This window comes from Hyperolius riggenbachi, chromosome 5 (assembly GCF_040937935.1).
Source record: "Hyperolius riggenbachi isolate aHypRig1 chromosome 5, aHypRig1.pri, whole genome shotgun sequence".
In the NCBI taxonomy this organism is placed as follows: Eukaryota; Metazoa; Chordata; class Amphibia; order Anura; family Hyperoliidae; genus Hyperolius; species Hyperolius riggenbachi.
In genome coordinates this window covers 61,914,392-61,937,290 of record NC_090650.1, presented here as the reverse complement: position 1 = coordinate 61,937,290, position 22,899 = coordinate 61,914,392, and the positions used below count along the sequence as shown (strand labels likewise).

General features: G+C 44.5%; 1 long non-coding RNA gene across 2 annotated transcripts in view; it reads left to right on the top strand.

Moving 5' to 3' along the window:
• LOC137519625 (uncharacterized) overlaps nt 1–22,899 on the top strand; it is a 52,310-nt gene that overhangs the window by 1,316 nt on the left and 28,095 nt on the right. Inside the window, exon 2 of one of the 2 annotated variants that reach the window (XR_011021042.1) lies at nt 17,924–17,969. The exons of the other annotated variant lie outside the window; for it this stretch is intronic. This is a non-coding gene — a long non-coding RNA (uncharacterized lncRNA). The remainder of the gene's footprint in view (nt 1–17,923; nt 17,970–22,899) is intronic. 2 annotated transcript variants of the gene reach the window in all.

Below are 22,899 nucleotides of genomic sequence, written 5' to 3'. Positions count from 1 at the left end.
AGACTGAAGCAAATCCTGATGTCATTTCCTCCCTTACTCTTTTTTCCCCTCTGCCTAAAATGGTATATGCAATGCATTGACCACCCTCCTCCTCACTAAGCTCTGTACTAGGAACTGCACTGTCATATCTAGTTTGCTTTGTAAACACTTTTGTGCAGTACATACATTTGATTTCTGGGGAGGTAATTTAGCTTCTATTTCCCTTCTGAGTCACACAATCTCCCTGAACTGCCCTCAGCCAATCATACGGGAGGAGAAGAAGGGGAGATAACAAAGCTTTTTTTTTAGCTTCCCTCTCTCCAACAATGTAGGAGAAAAGAGCAGGGATGGTCGTAGTCAGCCAACTTCGCTACGCTGGAACTACGCGTATTTTTACGCAAATACACTTCGCAATCTACGGCTATGTAATCAGAAACTTCACTACGTTTGCATTCCGTAGACTACGCGTTAAAATACGCAAGCTTCGCGTAGTGCGAAGCGTAGTTGATGCGACCGCTTATGCCCTTATGCGGAAAAATTTCCGCAATAATCTGCTACCTATGTGCATATATAAACTAATATAAGCGTACATTCCACCTTCCAATGTGGAATTGTATGCGTATAAAAGGGCAATAATATTTCTGTGCATGCGCAATGATCCATATAGATGCAGTTACCGCACGCGTAGTTGACTTCGCAATACATACGTCAACTACGCGTTGTGGGCGAAGCTTCGCATAGCGGGACTACGACTACGCGGAAATGCGTACGTGTAGTTCTTAAACTTCGCCTATGAACTACGATGCGTAGTTGCGTACTACGACGCGTAGATTCGCGCTGGTGTAGTTTACGAGCAACCCTGGAAAAGAGCCAGGGAAGACTGAGATAAGATTGATTACAGCAGACACATTTATGATTATAGTGGAATGCTTGCAATGCAGAATCATGTTGTAGACTACTTAATAAACATAGAGGAATCGGTAACTGGAAATTTACTTTATGGCTGTCCATCCCTCTTTAAAGGGACTCTGAGGTCATCTTAAAAATGAAAATTGTACTCACCCGGGGCTTTCTCCAGCCCAGTGCTGGTCGGGAGGTCCCACGACGGCGTCCTGGCTCCTCTCCTAGGCCCCGCTCCGGAATGGCTGACCGGCGGCAGCCAGGGCGACACTCGGCCGAGCGTCGGGCTTCTTCTTCCGCGTATGACGCGGCTGACGTCACACGCCAGCCGCCTCGCGTCATCATGGCGGCCGGCGTGAAAGTACTGCACATGCGCGATTAAAGCGCGCATGCGCCATGCTGCCATGCCGGCCGTGATGACGCGAGGCGGCTGGCGTGTGTCATCAGCCGCGTCATACGCGGAAGAAGAAGCCCGGCACTCGGCCGAGTGTCGCTCGGGCTGCCGCCGGTCAGCCATTCCGGAGCGGGGACTAGGAGAGGAGCCAGGACGCCGTCGTGGGACCTCCCGACCAGCGCTGGGCTGGAGAAAGCCCCGGGTGAGTACTATTTTGCATTTTTTGTTGAGCTCGGAGTCCCTTTAAGGCTGCATACATGCAAAGGGGCACCGAAAATAGCCACTAGTAGAATATTGGTAAAATTACAGATATTCTACTAATGGGCATTGCTAATTCTGATAGTAATAAATCAGTAAATTTAACCTACATTAAACTATCACTAAACTTCACCCTATTCTCACATGAACCCTACCTGACCCCACCGCCCCATGCCTAATCCTAACCGAGCTCCCAGGGCCGTCCGCTCTAGAAACTGAATACAAACTGAGGGTACAAGGTGGCAAAGGGGCTGACCGCTATTTCATTGGGCACCTCTGGCGCCCATATTTTCATTTATAGCAGCTATTGGCATGGAGGTATAGCAGGGGCGTAACTAGAGGGGAGCAGCCCCTGCGATCAAAGGGAGTCCCAAATCTGTGGGGGCTCCAACTGGTAACCTTCCCTACCTCTGATACAGGGGACTATACTCCAGATCAGGTGTTTTTGTGCCTACACTTGTTATGGTTGTGAAGATCATGATGGCCACAATTATTTAACCCTCCTGGCGGTATGAAAAATTCCGCCAGGAGACAGCGCAGCAGTTTTTTTTTTTTTTAAATCATGTAGCGAGCCCAGGGCTTGCTACATGATAGCCGCTGCTCAGCGGCATCCCCCCGCCCGCTTCGATCGCCTTCGGCGATCTCCGATCAGGAAATCCCGTTCAAAGAACGGGATTTCCTGGAGGGCTTCCCCCGTCGCCATGGCGACGGGGCGGGATGACGTCAGCGACGTCGTGACGTCATTGGGAGTCCCGATCCACCCCTTGGCGCTGCCTGGCACTGATTGGCCAGGCAGCGCACGGGGTCTGGGGGGGGCGCGCTGCAATGGATAGCGGCGATCGGGCGCGGGGCGGCGGTGATCAGTGTGCTTGCGCAGCTAGCAAAGTGCTAGCTGCGTCCAGCAAAAAAAAATTATGTAAATCGGCCCAGCAGGGCCTGGGCGGCACCCTCCGGCGGCTTACCCCGTGTAACACACGGGGTTACCGCCAAGGAGGTTAATGACCCTTGTGATATGGGCCCCAAGAGTGTAAGGTGCAACAATGGGAGGGCAAGAGAAGATTTGAGGGCCCCATCAAACCTCCGCTGGGGGGCCTCATGGATTGTAGTTACACCACTGGAAGAGGGATGTACAGGGAACGGGAGGAGGGTTATATAGAATGTGACATAACGGTTTGCTGCATCTGGAGCTTGGACAATAACATTGGGGTTGTAAATGGCATGGGAAGGGGAAGCAGCACATCGAGGGGCTGCACAAGGAAGGAGCAGAATCAGAATCAACTTTATTCGCCAAGTGCGACTGAGGCCGCACCCAGAATTATTTGTGGGCGCATGGCAATTGACATAGTACAGGCATTGCAAATTGATCACATCAACATGGTACAGAATAATAGCTACAAAACAAGCTGGGTTTTCTTCTGCAAATTTGGAGACTGCTGTGGATAAAAGTAGTACCTGCACATAAAAAGGAGGAGGCCACAAGAATGATGGCCTAGAGGGCTAAAGAGAATATAAATCTGGCCCTGGCCAGTTTTACTAACACAGAAAGTCCTGCAGTAGCTAGCACTCATTAAAGGACCACTATCGCGGAAAAAGTAGGCAGTTAAAATCTGACAGTACCGACTGGTTTTGGGCCAGTCTATCTCCTCTTAGGGCCCGTTTCAACTAGGGCGGTTTCGGCGGCGATTCTGCAGAGTTTCCACACACATGATTCGCACGGGGAAACTCTGCCACAGGGGATAACGGGGCTGCGGCGAAATCGCTTGCGGGAGCGATTCGGCCGGAACCCCCCGCAGAATTTGCGGCGGAGGCTGCGAATCCCATAGCAATGCATGGCACGGCTCATGGGATTCGCCTGCGATCCCGCCCACCCGCTCAGTGCGGCGTGCGTCTGAGAGACGCACGCCGCACTAGTGGAAACAAGCCCTTAGGGGATTCTCAGGGTTTTCTTTGTTTTCTACAGCATTTCCTGGTGCAAAGAACTGACAAAATAGTGTGCAAGTGATTAGGGAGGCTGGCTGGTATCTTACTATTTTGGCAGTTAAACTGCTGTTCAGGAAATGCTGTTGAAAACAAACAAAACCCTTAGGGCCCGTTTCCACTATCACGGAAACCGTTGCGATTCCGCAGAGTTTCCCCGCACATGAATCGCACGGGGAAACTCTGCCATAGGGGAGACTGGCGCCGCCGGCGAATCGCTTGGGGTAGCGATTCGGCCGGTACTGGCCACAGAATTCGCTGTGGAGGCTGCGAATCATGGGATTCGCCTGCGATCCTGCCCACCCGCTCAGTGGCCGGTGCGCGTCTCGCAGACGCACACCGCACTAGTGGAAACGAGCCCTAATGGTGCCCATACCCGGTATACTAAAAAGCTTTGATTTTCTATTTTATTCGAATAAAAGGATCAAATCTAATGAAAGTCAAAAAGAATCAATTTTTTTTTAGATAAAAAAAAACGAACGATTAAAAGAACAAAAAAATCTAATCGGACATGCTGGTATAATCTTTATATTCGCTCTAACACAGGTATGTCAAACCGGTCCTACGAGAGCCGAGATCCTCACACATTTTTTATACAGCTGAAATGAATTGATGGGACTGAATCAGGAAAGGTGTGGTCCATCAGGTAGAACACATTCCTCTCTTTCTCAGTCCATCCTAAACACTGGCATGGATCTGGCCCTCCAGGACTGGAGTTCGACACATGTGCACTAACAGAGTAAGCAAACAAAATTGTCTTATCAAAAAAATGAAAAAAAAAATTGCACCATATATGGGCACCATTAGGCCTCATTTCTACTTAGTGCGCTTCTGTCCACTTCTGTCCGCTTTTTATCAGCGCATCAATCTTACAGATTGATGATACACGTTGCTGAAAAGCGGACAGAAGCACACAGATGGAAACAAGGCCTTAGAATCCCCCATGAGGAGATGGACTGACCCAAAACCAGTTCTAACTGACTACTTTTTTTTGTGATAGTGATCTTTTAACAGTCTACTAGTTGTATTTTAAAAACAACAGCATTTTGAAAGCAACTATAACAAAACCTAGATCTTCATAAACAAAAGAGCCATCTGCATATCCGCATGACCCGCCGTCGGCCACCTCTCAGTGTGTACCTCCGGAATCCTCCAGCAGATAACAACCTCCACGGGCTTCATTCCTCCCCTGAAGCCGGATGGGGAGAACCGTATGTGACACAATGTACAGCAGGAAATCTATATCCAATGACCTCTGAAGAATTAATGAATGGTTCAGCTGCAAAATAGCGAAGAACAAGAATTATTAATAATACATGATGGCGAGTTCAATACCATGTATAGAAGGAAATTCAATTTTTATCTAAGTTGTAAGAAGACAGGAAGGCAGGGAGGGTTTTTTTTTTTTTCCACGCCGAAGAGATTGATTTAGGATTCACAGCATGAGGTGTGAGATGCCTTATGGATTCTTTAAGCCTCAACAGAAATAGAAACTACAAAACAAAGTCAATATCTATTCCTCTTGTAGCAGCCCGAGCTTATGAACCCGAGGAGCAGCGAAGAGAAAACAAGACTTATGATGCAATTATACTATTATGTTGCCGGGAAACAAATAATGTCATTAGGGGAATTGAAAATGTTCTGACAAGCTAGAGGTGCAGCGCGTAAGACCGCATTAAATAATAAAAAAGAGACCGAGAAGGAGGAGAGCGCTATCTGCCAGACGGAGTTACAGAGGGAGTCGTTATCGGTCTCTGGGTACCGCCGAAGAAGCCTGAAATCGCTAACAGACACATAGGGTTGTTTTTAATTGGCGTCTTGCTTGGACACATGATAATACTTGCCCTACATGTCAGCTTTGTGTTGCTTGTTTTATGAAGTCATCCCATATAGAAGTGTGGTACCAAGTTGGCAGCAAATAAAGAAAAATAAACACTATTCAGGGATGTGTAGAGTGAGCAACTTTATCTCGGAAAAATATAAAGATATACTTCTTGAGTTGTTACAGCTAAAGACCAAGTAAACAGCTAAAGAAACAGATAAGATATGGTCTTACCTGCCACAAGATTTGTAATTTTGTCAAGCCAAGCTTCAAGAATGGCTCTAGACTTTTTGCTGCCTGAGGCAAACTTTTGAGCATGCGTCTCACAAGTGCCTGTTCCTTCACACGCTGTAATATGTACGAACAGCGGCGCCAAGCAGAGTAAAACAATGTTCTAAAAATGATAAAAAGAGGGAAGTCGAGGTGGACTTACCTCCCTCTGGTAGTGGACGTATACTCAAATGCAGAGTAAAAAATATACAATTTATTCACAGCTCCATAAAATCGCAACGCGTTTCGCGGTCAACAGTCCCGCTTCATCAGGCAGTACAGGAGCATATAAAACTGGTTCAGGTCCATAAAGCGTGTGAGCGCCTCTGTGTGAGCGCTCACACGCTTTATGGCCTCTGTGTGAGCGCTCACACGCTTTATGGACCTGAACCAGTTTTATATGCTCCTGTACTGCCTGATGAAGCGGGACTGTTGACCGCGAAACGCATTGCGATTTTATGGAGCTGTGAATAAATTGTATATTTTTTACTCTGCATTTGTGTATATGTCCAGGGGCGTAGCAATAGGGGGTGCAGAGGTAGCGACCGCATCGGGGCCCTTGGGCCAGAGGGGCCCCGAGGGGCCCTCCCACAACTACAGTATTAGCTCCCTATTGGTACTGTGCTCATAATAATCACTTCTATAGATACTTTTAATAGTGGTAATCATTAACAAACTGTTCCCCATCCCCTTCTTGCACCTCTGACACTCTAGTTGCCATTGGCAGGTTTTGGTGCGTATCAATTGTTATGTATAGAGTGCTTGGGGGGCCCCATGTAAAACTTGCATCGGGGCCCACAGCTCCTTAGCTACGCCACTGTATATGTCCACTACCAGAGGGAGGTAAGTCCAAAGCTCCTCCCCCATCTGCTGACTGGAGAATGTGGAGAAGCAGAAGAATGATGAGCTCCCAATTCTCTTCCTCCCTCCAAAACTCAAGCGTGCAGATTTAAGGCTGGAATCATTTTATAATGCAATAGAGATAGACAGTCTCTGTCCCGGTTTAGCTGCATGTGCTACTGCCCCACTCCCTGCTGCCACCATGTGGTCTGCACCTCTCATGGCTTCAGCTCACCCTGCTGCTAAGGCTCCTTTGTAGCCAGATACATCGCATTCAAACTTGATTCCAGATCCTCTACCTGGTGTAATGTACTGGTGTAATGTACATTGTGCATGTTTCTTTCATCTTTCAGCTCTTCCACCTTAAGCCTGGTACACACATCCATTTTTGATTGGCCAATTTTACTATTTGTAAGTAGTATGAGAGCTTACCTACACAATCTGATAGAGGCGTTTAAAGTGGATCCGAGGTGAACTTTTACTCATTGCATAATTGTGTTCCTTTCCTATTGTTTATAGGGCATTCCTCAAGCCAAATACTTTTTTGTTTTTGTTTTAATACTCTAATTCCCTATAAACTAAATAAACCACACCCACAGGTTTTCAGAGAGCCTTGGCAGTAGCAAGGGCTCATGGGAGCTCAGTCTGGGCAGGAGGAGGAGGAGGTGCTACTAGCCATTTATTTCAGAGGCAGAGGGGAGGAGGAAGGAGGAGGGGGGATTAGGTTTTTTTTCACACACTGAGTGCTCAAGATACAGATAAGCTTGCCTCTGTGTAATGTTTACAAACAACATGGCTGCTATCATTGTATCACAGGAAGAAATACTAATTTTCTATTAAAGCTGTTTGCAGCTAGATTTGCTGTGTAAACTATCTAAACTTTAGATAAGATATATAGACAAGTTACTTGTTAGAGTTAGTTTTTCATCTCAGATCCGCTTTAATACGGACCTGGAAGGTGTTAGCTGTATACTCCCTTTTTTACTGCCTGATAAAGCAGGATCATGCCTGCGAAACGTGTTGCAAATTATCGGGGAGTGTATAAATAAGTTTTTTTCTGTTTAAATGTTACTACGCTTAGTTTGTGTCCTTTGGAGGAGGTAAGTCCACCACCACCTCTCCCTTTTTTTTTAATTTTAACATATTTTATTCTGCTGGCGCCTCTGTTTTCTACCTTGCTCAAGTCCACCTCTGGTGGAGGGGTGCTTTATCCCACCTTCCTTCTTCTGATCTACAGAGAGCGACTTCTTAATCCTGAGTGGGAACAGGTCTAATCTTCCCACCTGCCTTTATAGTGGTTGCCTGAGTGGTAACCCACATTTGTGAGTATAACGATACTTGCTTTACTACTTACTCTCCTTACCAATACATACTACAACATATTACACTATATTGGGCTCTCGATGTCCCTCGTTTTTTGTCCTTACCTACACAATGGGCTTGATTCACAAAAGAGTGCTAACTGTTAGCACGGCCGTTTTCACGCGAATTATCGCATTGCGTGCGATTGCGAATTTTTGGGCGAAACGATAACATTTTCGCGCGCAAACGCGAATTTTACCGCGAAATCGATATCGTTTTCACGCGAAATTCTTATCGTTTAGCGCGAGAATTCGCACTCGCGCACAATGCGAAAATTCGCGCGAAAACGGCCGTGCTAACAGTTAGCACTCTTTTGTGAATCAAGTCCAATCTGTTCATAGTATTCAAATGCTGTTGGCCCTCTTACTACATGGAAGGTGTAAAATTGGCCAATGATTGCCCAATCAAGCACCTAAAGGCTGGTACACACTTTCAATTATGATTGGCCAATGATTGACTAGTTTGACTAGTTTTACCACTATGTACTATCAGAGCTTACCTAAACAACTTGTTAATAGTATTCAAAATCTGTAGGCCATCATACTACATGGAAGTGGTCCAATTGACCAATGATTGGCCAATCAAGAGCCTTGCACACACATCAAATTTTGATTGCCCAATGACTGGCCAATTTTGCCACCTCCATGTAGTATGATGGGCATTGGGCAACAGACTTTGAATACTATGAACAGAATGTGTAGGTAAGCTCCCATACTACATGGAAGTGGTAAAATTGCCCAATAAAAAGTGAATGTGTATATTTGATTGGCAAATGATTGACCAGTTTTACCACCTCCAAGTAATACGAGGACAAAAAGATTTTGAATACTATGAGCAAATTGGGTAGGTAAATTCTCAAACAACGTGAAGAGGGTAAAACTGGTCAGTGATTGGCCAATCAAACTTGAAGGTGCGCACTAGGATTAAAGTGAACCAGAGATGAAGAACCCTCATGTATTTTACCAAATATATCAGTGGGAACATTAGAGAAAACCCCTACCCTGCTCTCTGTTTTATCCTTCACTGCTCAGCCTGTTTGTTATCAGCCCTGATAAAATCCCCGACTGAGCATTCAGTCTGGCTTTGCTCAGGAATTATTATAGCTGAGTCTGTCTTCTCTGATGTCTTTTCAAGCCCAAGCCTGCCCCCTTCTGGCTCTGCTATAATGACTCAGCTATAATGATTCCTGAACAGAGCCAGACTGAATACTCAGTCAGGGATTTTATCAGGGCTGATAACAAGCAGGCTGAGCAGTGAAGAATGAAACAGAGAGCAGGGTAGGTGTTTTCTCTATTGTTCCCACTGATATATATGGTAAAATACATGAGGGTGCTTCGTCTCTGGTTCACTTTAAGCCTCAGAGAAACTTTCTGCCATGACTCCTGCACACACCCTAAATTCTGATTTAATGTCATTGTCATATAACCTAGCTCATTTATCACTTATACCAATTAATACCTGTTCTGATCCCGACTTGTCTACTTTCTTCTTATTGATTAATGCTTGGCCTGACCTCGGCCAGACATCCATCCAGGTCCGGTTCTAGCTACAATTGGGCCCCGGGGCAAAAGTAATTTGGGGAGCCCCCTAGCAATGACGCCACCCCCCCTCCCTCCTCACAGCCTCTGACCCGAATCCCCAGGACCCATCCCACCACACTCCAAGCCACACAAAATCATTAGGTGTCCATCATATGCCCCCAAAAGCATTGTTGGGGACCCCATTATTCCCCTTCTCTTTTACCCTACAAATGCAGAGGGTACACAGCTGAGTCTTATCTAATCCAGGCAGGACACAGGAGGCAGCACCACATTTTACACTATGACTCCGCAGGCATGTATGGGGTCACCATAGCTGGAGAAAAGGGGACACACATCTTGGGGGCCCCTACAGGCTCTGGGCCCTGGGGCGATTGCCCCCTCTGCCTAGATGGAAGCGCCAACCCTGCATTCACTATCCTGATTGCTGCTTGCCATGATCTTTAGCCTGACATTTCTGTGCATTGCTCCCAATCTTGCTGCTTTTAAGTGACACCTTAAGCTGGTAGGTGAAAGTCTTATAACATAGTCATGCACCGGATGCAGGAGCGTTGCTAGAATCCTAAGAGATCGGAGACACTTTTGGGCACTCCAGATAGAAAATGGGTTTGACCATGCACCAGAATGTGGGTGTGGTCATGGGTGGAGCCAAATTTACATGAACTTAACAGCGGTCTAAGTAGGCCTGCTCACCAAACTGTTGGATGAAGCCCCCTCTCCATTAATACAAAAAAAAATAATAATAATAATAAAACTCAAAAATGTACTGTACCCCCTCCCATGCTCCCATGGGCCTCCCATTAAGGCACCACAACTCCCAGCATGCCCCCATAGAAGAACCACAGCTCCCTGCATGACCCCATAAAGGCATCACAGTGCCCAGCATAGCACCACAGCACCCAGTATGGTCACATAGAGGCACTATAGCACCCAGCATACCCTCAGTTGATGCACCACAGCTCCCAGCATGTCCACCATTAAGGCACCACAGCTGACTCTGCCTGGGAGACATCCGGGGCACCCCAAAATAGATCAGGAGCACGTGCCACCGACGCTCCTGACGGGATGGCACCCTTTTGGGCAGACATTTCCCTTTGCTTTCTCTCCCATGTTACTTTAGACTCCTGTAGAGTCCACCAGAAAATGAGAAAATAGACTCTTGTGATTTGCACCACAAAAAGTACCGTAACTCCTTTCAGCTTCTTGCCTAACACGTACCAGAGATGTTCCATTAACCCTTTCACTTCCAAGGGTTTTTAAAAATAATTAACATGTATTTCATATTTCTATGGGAAGGTGTATAATAAGGTATTTGGAGGTGGTTTTACTTTTTGGCCACAAGATGGAGATATAGAGTCAGTGTGTTCTAAAAATAGAAACAGAACCATCTGTTTATATTTGTTTGTATTTGTGTACATACAGGGACGTAGATACTCGTGCTGGGGGAGGTGAAAAGGACCATTTTCGCGAAAATTGTAAAATTTGAAGTACATGTAAACATATACAAATAGGAAGTACATTTTTCCCAGAGTAAAATGAGAGATAAATTACTTTTCTCCCATGTTGCTGTCACTTGCAGTAGGTATTAGAAATCTGACAGAACCAACAGGTTTTAGACCAGCTCATCTCCTCATGGGGAGTTCTCAGGGTTTTCTTTATTTTCAAAAGCACTTAGTAAATGGCAGTTGCACCATCCACCTACCGAAAAACCTTGCAGCAAGCAGGGAGGCTGGCTAGCATATTTGTATAAATCCTTTTCAGGGAGTGTCTTTATAAAGAATAAAGGCCATGTTGAGAATCCCCCATGAAGAGATGGACTAGCCCAAAACCTGTCAGTAATGTCAGACTTCTACTACCTACTGTAAGTGACAGCAACATAGGAAAATAAATGTATGGCTCATTTTTCTCTGGAATAAATGTACTTCTTATTTGCATGTGTTTACATTTATGTAAAATTTTAAAATTTTTCGCGATAGTGGTCCTTTAAGTCTACTGCAATTCTCCTTGAGTAGAAGTCACGGACTAACGTAACTGATTTGAGCTGTTGATTGTTTTGTAGATTTTTTTTTTAACAATTAGTAGTCACAAAATCATGTGTTCATTTCTTACAACTTCTCTCTACTTTGGCCTACACAGAAAATGAAATTTAAAGTGGACCCAAGTTAAAAATACAAGATTTCAGAAATAAAATCTATTTTCTAAATTATAATAATAAATAGCAGCCTTTTTTCATATTAATATTTTACATTTATTGGAGAAACCCCTCCCTTTCTTTCATATTGCCGGGACAGAATCCGGCAAACTGGTGGAGTAGATGGTGTCCAGCAAAGGAGGAATTCCTAATGGCTGCCACCTGTATAACCCTAGTTATGCAAAGAGGAGGGTGAAAAGCATGCACTGAAATGCTCATAGGCTTGAAGGAGTGTTTATTTATATTTGTATGTGTCAGAGTGGTGCAACTAAATATTTTGATTTAAAAAAATGTTTGGTTTGGGTCTGCTTTAACCAACATGACCTCTAGGTCACAACTAGCCAATGAGAGACTTACAAATCAGGGGTATGATCAAAGTATTTGCATTACTCTCTATGATTTTAAAATGACATATTCTGTAAACAAACAACAATTCTCTTGCACCAGGATTTCAGCTCCAAACTATTCCAAGTCACCACACAAGGCAAAAAAATGAATGAAAAAAATAGAATACTAATAGAATAAGATGCCTCCAGCTACTGGGCTGCCCTAGGGACTGGTTCATAAGAGTTGTATGGTAAATATAGCCCTGAGTTCAGTGACAAAGATGAGATTCAGCTACACTAAAGATGTGGAGTCAGTGTGGCCTGATGATGGACTTCTGACCTGACCACTGCCCAATCTGCATGCTTGAAAACTAGGCGTAGAATGGGTTTTGGAACATTTTTCCATCCTTACTTATAAGCCATTTCCACCCTTCTACTAATCAAACACAGAATAACGTTAAAAAATAAGAATTCCCCCAGGGCGATTTACTTGGTCTCTCCCGCTGTTTCAGGATGAGGAGGAGTTTAGTATTGCAAGCTTATTGCACAGAACCCAACTGTCCTCCACAGAACTAGCAGCGGGGGTGTACCTAAACGTCCTCAGCTGGAACAGGATCATCCACCAGGCAATCTAGGCTGGCGCTTGGGGCCCAGTCGGCATCAAGAGGCCCACCTGCCACTTTCTACAACCTCTCTCCACTTCTGCTTACTGAAAACATGACATGGGGACCCCAAATCTATTACCTTGCCTAGCAGAGGCGGGACAAGGTCCTTCAGCACCCAAGGCTGAGGCACTAAAGTGCGCCCCTCTATCCCTCCCTACCCAGCCATCACACACTCTTTGCTATTAGACTAAGAGGTGCCCCAGTGCCTCCAACACCCCCCCCCCCCTAAACACCTTAATCTCTCGTTATCTGGTGTGCAGTCAGGGGCGTAACTAAAAATTACTTGGCCCCCCTGTGAAACATTGGATGGGGCCCCCTCCTGTCAGGACAGAGCACTCGGGGAGGGGTAGAGAGGTTGGGGCTGGATGTTGTACAGAAGAGCCTGCTGCACAATGAATAGGTTCTGTCTACAAATCTTTGTGTGCAAAACTTTGTATGATTCCTTATCAGTGGCTGAGCAAATGCAGTCATTAGAACAATTTTACAGAGAGCAGAACATTTTTTTCTCTCCTTGCCCTTAGTTGTCAGTCTCTCAGGATGGGGCCCCCTGTGGCTTCTGGGCCCCCCTGCGGCTGCATCCTTTGCAGGGTCTATTTTTAAGCCCCTGTGTGCAGTCACTGCCATGTATCCCCTTTTCTTATTTCTCTCTGCTTCAAACACAATAGAGGAATGATAGCTGAGTGAGTTGTGCACCCCCTCCTACACTGCGCCCTGAGGCTGAAGCCTCTTTTGCCTCTGCCTCAGCTCAGCCCTGTTGCCAAGGGCCCTATTACATCTTAATCCATCTCTGTCCACAGCAGTGAACCATTACGCAGAAGGCTGGGATGGGAGGGTACCAACTGGGAGCGGCCACATGGCTGCAAGTTCTGATGTCAATTGGCGTTACTTTTTAGTAAGAATGAGCTAATCTGCTAAAAACAGATTCAATAAACTGTTCATGAAACTACCCCAAAAGATTTGCAAACCTGTAGGTGAATATGCATCCATCTTTTTTTTCACAAAAATGTGCACATGATGCTGAATTAAGAGGAAATGTGCAGAATATCAAACTTTATTATAACTGTAACAACGCAAAATGATGTGGAAATTTGCACAATATTAATCTTTACTTTAATGGTAATAACACACAGTAAGGCTAGGTCCACACTAGGCACGGTTGCAGGACGGACACTGCAGTCCGGGATCAGGGGAAGTACCACCAGACTGCAAACTGATCAGTTTTCACAAAAAGTGCATCAGTTTTGCATCAGTTTCCGTTCAGTTTTTTACCCCAAAACACGGACAGAAAACGTCTCTGTCATTAGGAAGGTAGTGTGAGGATTTTTTGGACCAATAATAAAGTTCAGGCTATCCGTTTTTCATCCCTATTTTGCCTGTGGAGATGGAGTTGCATTTTCTCATTGCTTTTCACTACCCCTGCGTGTATCAGGGTCCTGATCCGTTGCGTGAAAATGCAGCAGATCCGGACCTTCCGTTCAGGTTTTGAGAACGGGTCCCTGCAAGCTCAGACGGATCAGTTTTTTTCTTGGGTGAGGACGGCTGCTATTTTTAACATTAGTATCCGGGACTCCGTTTTTCATCAGGGCTGAAAAATGCAGCCACGGATACGTTTCCGGACTTAGTGTGGACTAGCCCTTGGGTATGATTCTGAACAATATTACTTTTATAGTCACAGTACTAATGCACAAATATCATTCTTTACAATAGCAGTAATGCACAGTAATGTCCAGATTTGCACACCATTAACCCTTACAGTAACAGTACTGTACTAACGCATAGCTTTGTACAAAATTAACCTTTGAAGTAATAGTAATAATGCACAGTTGCATGAAAATGTGCACCATATGAATCCTTATGGTAACAGTAGATAATTACGATTTCAGCATTTTTCTGAATCTGCAAAACTCAGAATTAATTTGGAATTCTTTGCAAAACTTTAGAATTTCCTCGATTTGGAATTCAGCAATGCCTACCATCCCTAATTAAAGTGAACTCGAGGTGAAAATAAACTGATGACATAAACAATTACATTTATCCTCCTACTCCTAAAAATTACTTTTTTAAGTATCCCAGGGTTCTCTTTTATATTTATACATTTACAAAGTAGGTTGAATGTTTTACTGTCTCTAATCAGTGGCAGCCTATTAAGTGTCCCAGAGTTGAAAAGGGTCAATAGTTCATGTATTTTATTTCTCCCTGCCTGCAAAAGTTGTATTCTGCCAGGAAAACTTTTATGGCTGTAATTTGCTTACCAGTGATGTTTACTATATTCCCGACAAGTTATCAGCGAGACAGAAGCTGTCACTTCCATGCCTAGAGATTAACTCTTTCAGGAAGCAAAATAAAACAAGTAAAACAGCCTGGTTGCTAATATGTTTAGCTCTGTACATACACGTTTATCTCATCATGTCATATATCGTCCCAGGTACACTTTAAGACAAAGGTGCATGTCTGACAAAATCAGCTCTGAGTAGCTACAAACCTAGGAAATGCTGCCTATTGTGCAAATGTTCTTGCTCCCGAGCTCTGCTTAAATGTAATGTCTCTGCACTTCTGCCCTTACAACGGTTCTGTCCGCAAATGTAGAAAGAGCAATGTATGCTGGGAAACTACACCCAGCAGTGACTGGCACTCTGCTGTGTGAGATGAGAGCCATATCTCCATTCCCATAAGGTTCAATACGCTACTTCCTTAAGACATCCTTAAATGCCATATCAAGACGGATCAAGGGGCTCTACTGCTGGCACAGAGGCTGGCAGAACTTCACAAGACGTCTTGGTTTACATTCCACTATGCCCAGAATTGAAGATAATCTGGAATTTCAAGCAGAGAATTAAGCATGGCATGTTTAATGGGGATCGCTTATAAAAAAAAAAGGTTTCTTTGAATGTACATTTTAATGTATGGCACTTTTTAGCATCTTACGTTTCTCCTTGAAAGCTATACTCCATCGCAGGACTCCTTGAAAGTTGGCACTGTACATTGTTCATGGTTTTCTCACTGTGTTCTTTTTCCTCATTCTTTGATAAATATGCCAGATTTGCCTCCATCGCTCTTTCACTAATTCTACCCTAAAGCCCGGTTCACATCTGTGTTTGGAGCCAAAAGGATCCGGTGAGCGGATCCGGTCTCCACTTCACCGGATCCGGAGCGCTCTGTCCGCGGCCCGGTTAACATAGTGAAAACAGATCTGATCAATGATTGATTGGATCTGTTTTCACTCAGCAAATACATACCTAATCTTCAGTAGCAGCCGGCGGTAGAGGCTTCCTCTTCTTCCGCTGCGACTACACAGCGTGTCATGGGTCTAGTCACATGCCGCGGAAGAAGACGAAAGCCTATAACGCCGGCTGCTACGGAAGATTAGGAATGTATAAACCCTCCCTCACCCGCCCGGCTGCTGCACCCTCCCTCACACACCCGTCGCTCAGGTTTGCATTGGCCCATGTCCGCATCCCCGTGGAAAGGTCCGTTTCTTCACCAGTGTGAAGAAATATTCCATTTCACATTGCCCCAATGCTACTGCATTTTTTTGTCCAGATCTGTTCCGCTAAGCAGCACGGTCCGGAAAATTAGGGCCTGCAGCAATTTTTAGGTCCAGGGATTGGAACGTATGGAACGTATCCGTACCAGCGGACGCATGTGAATGGATCCGTAGGTTAGCATTGGGTCCTTTCACATCCGTTCCGTTTGTACAGTATAAGTTCCAGTTCCGATCCAGAAAAAAAAGCTAATGTGAACCGGGCCTTAGTCAGTCTGGGGAGCACTGACATCATCAACAAGGTTCAGCAAACAACTGTGTGCAATGGTGGCAGTGCAGGATCATCCACCAGGCAGTTGCTTGGGGCTTTGGGGCCTAGTGAATGTCAAGGGGCCCACCTGCAACCTTCATTGACCTCTCCTTACTTCAGCTTACCACAAGGACTACAAGGGAGCCCCAAGTCTACTACCTGGCCTAGGGCCCCATTACATTTTAATCCATCTCTGAATGGTGGCCATCATAGCTAACCTCATTATAAAAATGACAGCTTGCTTATGTTAATCCTCTGGCTACGCAGTTGTTATAGAAAAAAATCACCCTTTTTACATGTTACCATGCAACCTAAAGTGAACACTCAAGCAAAAAAATAATTTCCAGCTTTATGTAATGCAATTTATAACAATCCAGTGGTTGATATATAAAAGCAACAGTTAAAAAAAATTGCTTTGTGGAACCACCTTTTAATTTACTTGCTCCTGTTGGAATATTTCTCTCTACCAACTTTCTATTTGATCACTTTGTGATATTTGCTCTCTCTTCTTTACTGAACTGTGAAGCTTGGGCATGGTGAATGGTTATGATTGGTGGACTCAGGACTGCAATCGTTAAAGTGGATCCGAGGTGAACTTTTACTCATTGCATAATAGTGTTCCTTTCCTATTGTTTATAGAGCATTCCTCAAGCCAAATACTTTTTTGTTTTTGTTTTAATACCCTAATTCCCTATAAACTAAATAAACTATGCCCACAGGTTTTCAGAGAGCCTTGGCAGTGGCAAGGGCTCATGGGAGCTCAGTCTGGGCAGGAGGAGGAGGAGGTGTTACTAGCCATTGATATCAGAGGCGGAGGGGAGGAGGGAGGAGGGGGGATTAGGTTTTTTTCACAGGCTTAGTGATCAAGATACAGATAAGCCTGCCTCTGTGTAATGTTTACAAACAACATGGCTGCTGTCATTGTATCACAGGAAGAAATAATCATTTTCTATTAAAGCTGTTTGCAGCTATATTTGCTGTGTAAACTATCTAAACTTTAGATAAAATATATAGACAAGTTACTTGTTATAGTTAGTTTTTCATCTCGCATCCGCTTTAAGTCATTGCACAGGTTTCCACTAGGGCTTAGGTCTGGGCTCTGACTAGTCCATTCAAGGGCATTGATCTATTTTCCCTTCAGCCACCATGTGGTCAATATATCTGTCATCATCATATTGGAGGGTGAGTGTTCTTCTCATTGACATTTTAGTTGAAGGCAGGTTTGCTTAAAATTAACTCGCACTCTTGCACAGCACACAATGAAAAGTCTTATTCCAAAGAGTTGCTGAAAAAAATCCACTCCAGTGTGTTTCTTTTTTTGTATACCCAGATCCACATGCCTTATCAGTAGACTGCAGTGAAGCTCTGCCTGGGAAGACAGGGTTCTTTGCTATTAAGTAAACTGAGGCTTAATCCTTCCTGTGCTCCCTGGAAAATGAATCCAGGTTTAAACTTCAGGGTTTTTTTGTAGGATTTCCATTAATAATTTGTAATTAATTTTTTTCCCATAAAGATTATCATGTGGCTACACTATTAGAGCACAGATAACGTTTAGATCCACTTTAAGAATTTACTTTTATTTTGACCATTCATTTTATTTCTATCCCTAGTCCCTGCAACAAAGAAACACTCAGAAAAAGGTGTCCTTTGGAGATGGTGAGCTGTGTTAGCTTTCTTAGTTTTTTTTTTTAGTCTTCTGATGTACTGTTTGGTGTGAAGACCAAATAGTTTGAATTTATTTTTCTTTGACCTTAACACCATCTTCCATTCGTCTTCAGCATTATCAAGATGAGTTTGTAAGTTTTTTTTCGGGGTTTTTTTAGGGGGTGGGAAGAGGGGTGATTCAGCAAAACTTGGATTGATAGGCTCACATCAGCACTAAAACCTCTTTGCCCTTTTTGATGACAACCCTCCCCCCCCCCCCCCCCAGCCTGGGGTCCTTTTTGAGGGGTTATAAAACAAGTGTGGCCATCATGATCCCACGCTCATAACAAGTGTGGCCACAGCAGCACCTGATCTAGAGGATGGACTCATGTATCAGATTGAGGGAGAATAAGTAGCTGGGGTACCCCACAGCTCCCTCTATAGTTATGCCTTTGTTTGTTGTGGTCCCTGTACTTTAACACCATGTAGACCTGAGTATGCTCAGTACAGGCTTAAAGCGAACCTGAGCCAAGCTCGGGTTCAAAATAAGAAATGAACCTGAAGAGAGGGAAGCCTCAGGATCCTATTGGGTCTTTGAGGCTTCCCTCGGTGGTCCTAAGTCCCCCCTCTCTGATCATGGCCCCTCTCCTCTGTTACGAGAGCTGTCGTGCAATAGCCACGCGAGCACGGCAGCGCATGCGCAGTAGCACGGAGCAGCTTTGGCTTACTGCACATGCCTGCTCGTGCGGCTGCTGTGTGGCCTTGCTGAAGGATTGAAGGTGTGCGGCCCCGATATGATTAGCAACAATGCCTTGTTAATCTTCGGGGGGGGGGGGGGGCACACTCAGCGATGGGGGATATCAGAACACAGAGGGAAGCCTCAATAGGATCGGGTACACTTCAAGATGCTGGTACAATTCTGCTACTGCACAAAGCACAATATGAGAACTACATCCATGCTGCATGAGCAGCATAGGTACCCCTGCCAACAGAGTCCCTGCACATACCCTGCCAGCAAAGAGTATCTCCCAACTCCATCCCGCTAAAGGAAAAGAAAGCGTATGCCATGTTCTCAAAGTCACAACATTTTCAGTGTGGAAAACTAAAGGGGAAAAACAATTCACGTTAGCAGAAGATTTTGATGCATGGAGTAAATGGTCCATCTCACATATGGAATAATAGAATATTATCAAGCTGGAAAAGAAAAGTTCAAGTTTCTAAACAGAGCGAGGCAAGAAGTCAGACCACCATCAGTATGGTATAACACAGATGTTCTCACTCTTCCAGAGGGAGAAAAATATGGAGTTCGGATTTGACCGTTGGCAGAATCCTTGTCACAAATATTTCTTTACTCAGCACCGGCGCTTCTGTGTGCAGCTGTGGATGGAATTCGTCAAGGCCAGTCACACAGTGCTGGGATCAGCTCGAAAAATGCAGCATAAAAATGTGAGGATTGTGAGTCTGTGCTGTTCTATGCTGCTTTTTGTTGTAAGCATTTAGAACTGGAATTTTAAGAGAACCAGTCACAAATACCACATTTGCAACAATGGCTGTGATTCATTAACCTGCGGTAAGATTGCCGGGCACAAGAAGTGTACAATAAATTTACCATTACTATTGCTGACAGAGTAGAGCACATTGCGTAATTAGCACAATCTAAGTATTATGAGAGATGCCAGGGTAACACAATGAAATCCAGAGGGGTAACTAAGGAGCTATGGGCCGCAGTGCAAGTTCTACATGCCCCCCCCCCCCCCAGCACTCTATACACAGGGCCGGCGCTACCATAGAGGCAAAGGAGGCAGCTGCCCCAGGGCCCCAGAGCTTGTAGGGGCCCCCAGTGGCTACAAGAGGAAAAAAAAATTTCAAATCGACCTTATACTTTTTGAGAAAATCGATTTTAAAGTTTCAAAGGAAAAAAAATACACATTTAAAAACCAACCGACTTTAATGGTTAATAGCAAATCCACCTTATATGCTAGAAACCCTAAATTTGCAGGATATGTTAAGGAGATCATTGGGAATAAGAGGAAAAAACTATTTTTCAAAAAGATCTTATAGTTTTTGAGAAAATCGATTTTAAAGTTTCGAAGGAAAAAAGTATACTTTTAAATGCGGTAAATGTCACTTTTAGTAGCAAACCTAACGGTAGGGTAATTTTACATGCATCAAAAGAAAGAGCAATGAATTTCCTGACGGGGTTTCCAGGGGGCCCATACGCAGCCGCAGCGCTTTGGCCAGGGATCGCTATACAGCCGCAATATGGCTGCATGAAGATCCCTGGCATTTTTTCCAATTTTCCCCCCAAAATTTTTATGTTTAGAGTGTGGGAATTTTTTTTTTTTAAATTATGTGGGGTCCCCCCTCCTGAAACTTTTTAACCCCTTGTGCCCCATGCAGGCTGGGGTAGCCAGAATGTGGAGCTCCGACCGATTGGGGCTTCACACCCTGACTATACCAGCTGCAAAAAAGGTCCCTTAATGCCGATTTTTGCTCCGGGTTATCTGTTGGGGCCCCCCAGGTTTATTTTGCCCTGGGGCCCCATTGTTGCTTAAACCGGCCCTGTCTATACATAACAATTGACATGGCGCACCAAAACCTGCCAAGGACAACTAAAGTGTCAGAGGTGCAAGAATGGGATGGGGAACAGTTTGTTAATGATTACCACTATTCAAAGCATCTACAGAAGTAATTATTATGAGCACAGGACCAATTTATTTTATTTATTTAACCCATTCAGGTTCCGTCGTTTTCACGTGAGAAATGTTCACCTCCCATTCATTAGCCTATAACTTTATCACTACTTATCACAATGCACTGATCTATATCTTGTTTTTTCCGCCACCAATTAGGCTTTCTTTGGGGGGTACATTTTGCTAAGAGCCACTTTACTGTAAATGCATTTTAACAGGAAGAATAAGAAAAAACGGAAAAAATTCATTATTTCTCAGTTTTCAGCCATTATAGTTTTAAAATAATACATGCCTCCATAATTAAAACTCACGTATTGTATTTGCCCATATGTCCCGGTTATAACACTGTTAAAATTATGTCCCTATCACAATGTATGGCGACAATATTTTATAAAAAAATATAGAAATATTTCATCTTTACATTGATATTTAAAAAGTTTAGACCCTTAGGTAAATATTTACATGTTTGTTTGTTTTTTTATTGTAATGTTTTTTTTTTATTGTAAACATTTTATTTGGGTAGTTTTGGGAGGGTGGGAGGTAAACAATAGATTTATAATGTAAATGTGTGTTAATTTTAAATTATTTTTTTTATAGGTGTAGTATTACTTTTTGGCCACAAGATGGCGGCCATGAGTTTGTTTACATGCATACGTAACATACGCTTACAGTGACGCATCGGGAAGGGAACGGCCAGAAAAGGCGCAGCTTCTGAGAGAAGCTGTCGCTTTTTCAGCGGGGGAGAGGAATCAATGATCGGGCTCCGTAGCCCGATACATTGATTCCCTGGCTACCGAATCCGCGGCCGGGAGTGCGCGTGCACGGTTCCTGGACGTAGAAACTACGTCCAGGGACCAAAATAGGTTAAGCACGGTGGGATGCAAAAGTTTGGGCAACGTTGTTAATCGTCATGATTTTCCTGTATAAATTGTTGGTTGTTACGATAAAAAATGTCTGTTAAATATACACACAAAGTGATTTTTGAGTAGTGAAAGGATGTTTATTGAATTTACAGAAAGTGTGCAATAATTGTTTAAACAAAATTAGGCAGGTGCAAAAATTTGGGCACCACAAAAAAAGAAATGAAATCAATATTTAGTAGCTCCTCCTTTTGCAGAAATTATAGGCTCTAAACGCTTCCTGTAGGTTCCAATGAGAGTCTGGACTCTGGTTGAAGGTATTTTGGACCATTCCTCCTTACAAAACATATCTAGTTCATTCAGGTTTGATGGCTTCCGAGCATGGGCTGCTCTCTTTAACTCACACCACAGATTTTCAATTATATTAATCCTGTTTGAATTAAGAAACAACATAATTTTCTTATGAAATCTTTATGGCATGTGTGACTAGGGGTGTGGCGGGGGCGTGGTTAGGGGTGTGGCAGGGGTGTGGCTTAAGTGTTCCTCTTTCTCATCTCAAAAAGTTGTGAGGTATGATATATGTGCTTATTTGCTCTAAGAGAATGCAATTAGTTTACTATCAAAACAGGCACAACGTGACAGCTAAAAATTAGTGATGGGACGACGAATCCGGCGAATCCATGAATCCCTCGAATATTGGGAAATATTCGAGATTCGTGGATTCGAATCCCGACGCCATTTTCCACTTTACGAATCCGCCGAATCCCGACGCTGCATCGCCGCGCATCCGCCGCTCGCACTCGTCCTCCTCCGACCCCCCCGCGTCTCCTCCGCCCACCCTGTGCCTCCTCCACCCGCCTGCATACTTTGTATCAACTCACCTGTCCAGTGGAGCGCAGAGCGGCAGACCTCACGCTGACTTCCTGGTTCCCTCTAATGACGGCTTTTGCAATGACGTCATTAGTAAAAGCCGGTCCGGCCACCAGAGGTAACCGAGAAGTAACGACGAGGTCTGCCGCTCTGCGCTCCACTGGACAGGTGAGTTGATAGTTATGCAGGGGTGAGCGAGGAGGCACGGGGGACGGAGGAGGCCGTGGGGGTGAGCGGAGGAGGCACGGGGGGGAGAGCGAAGCCTACCTACCTACCTACCAACCACTATACCTACAGGCCCCTATCCCCGTGTACTACCATCTCCCCAAGATCCACAAAGGCCTCACTGATCCTCCGGGGAGACCCATAATATCAGGGATTGGATCCATGACATCGAACCTCTCTGGGTATGTTGATCTATACCTACAAGAGGTTGTTAAAGCTACCCCTACATATATTAAAGACACAGGACATTTCCTGAGGGTCCTCGATGATTATTCTTGGTCTGAGGGGTACTGG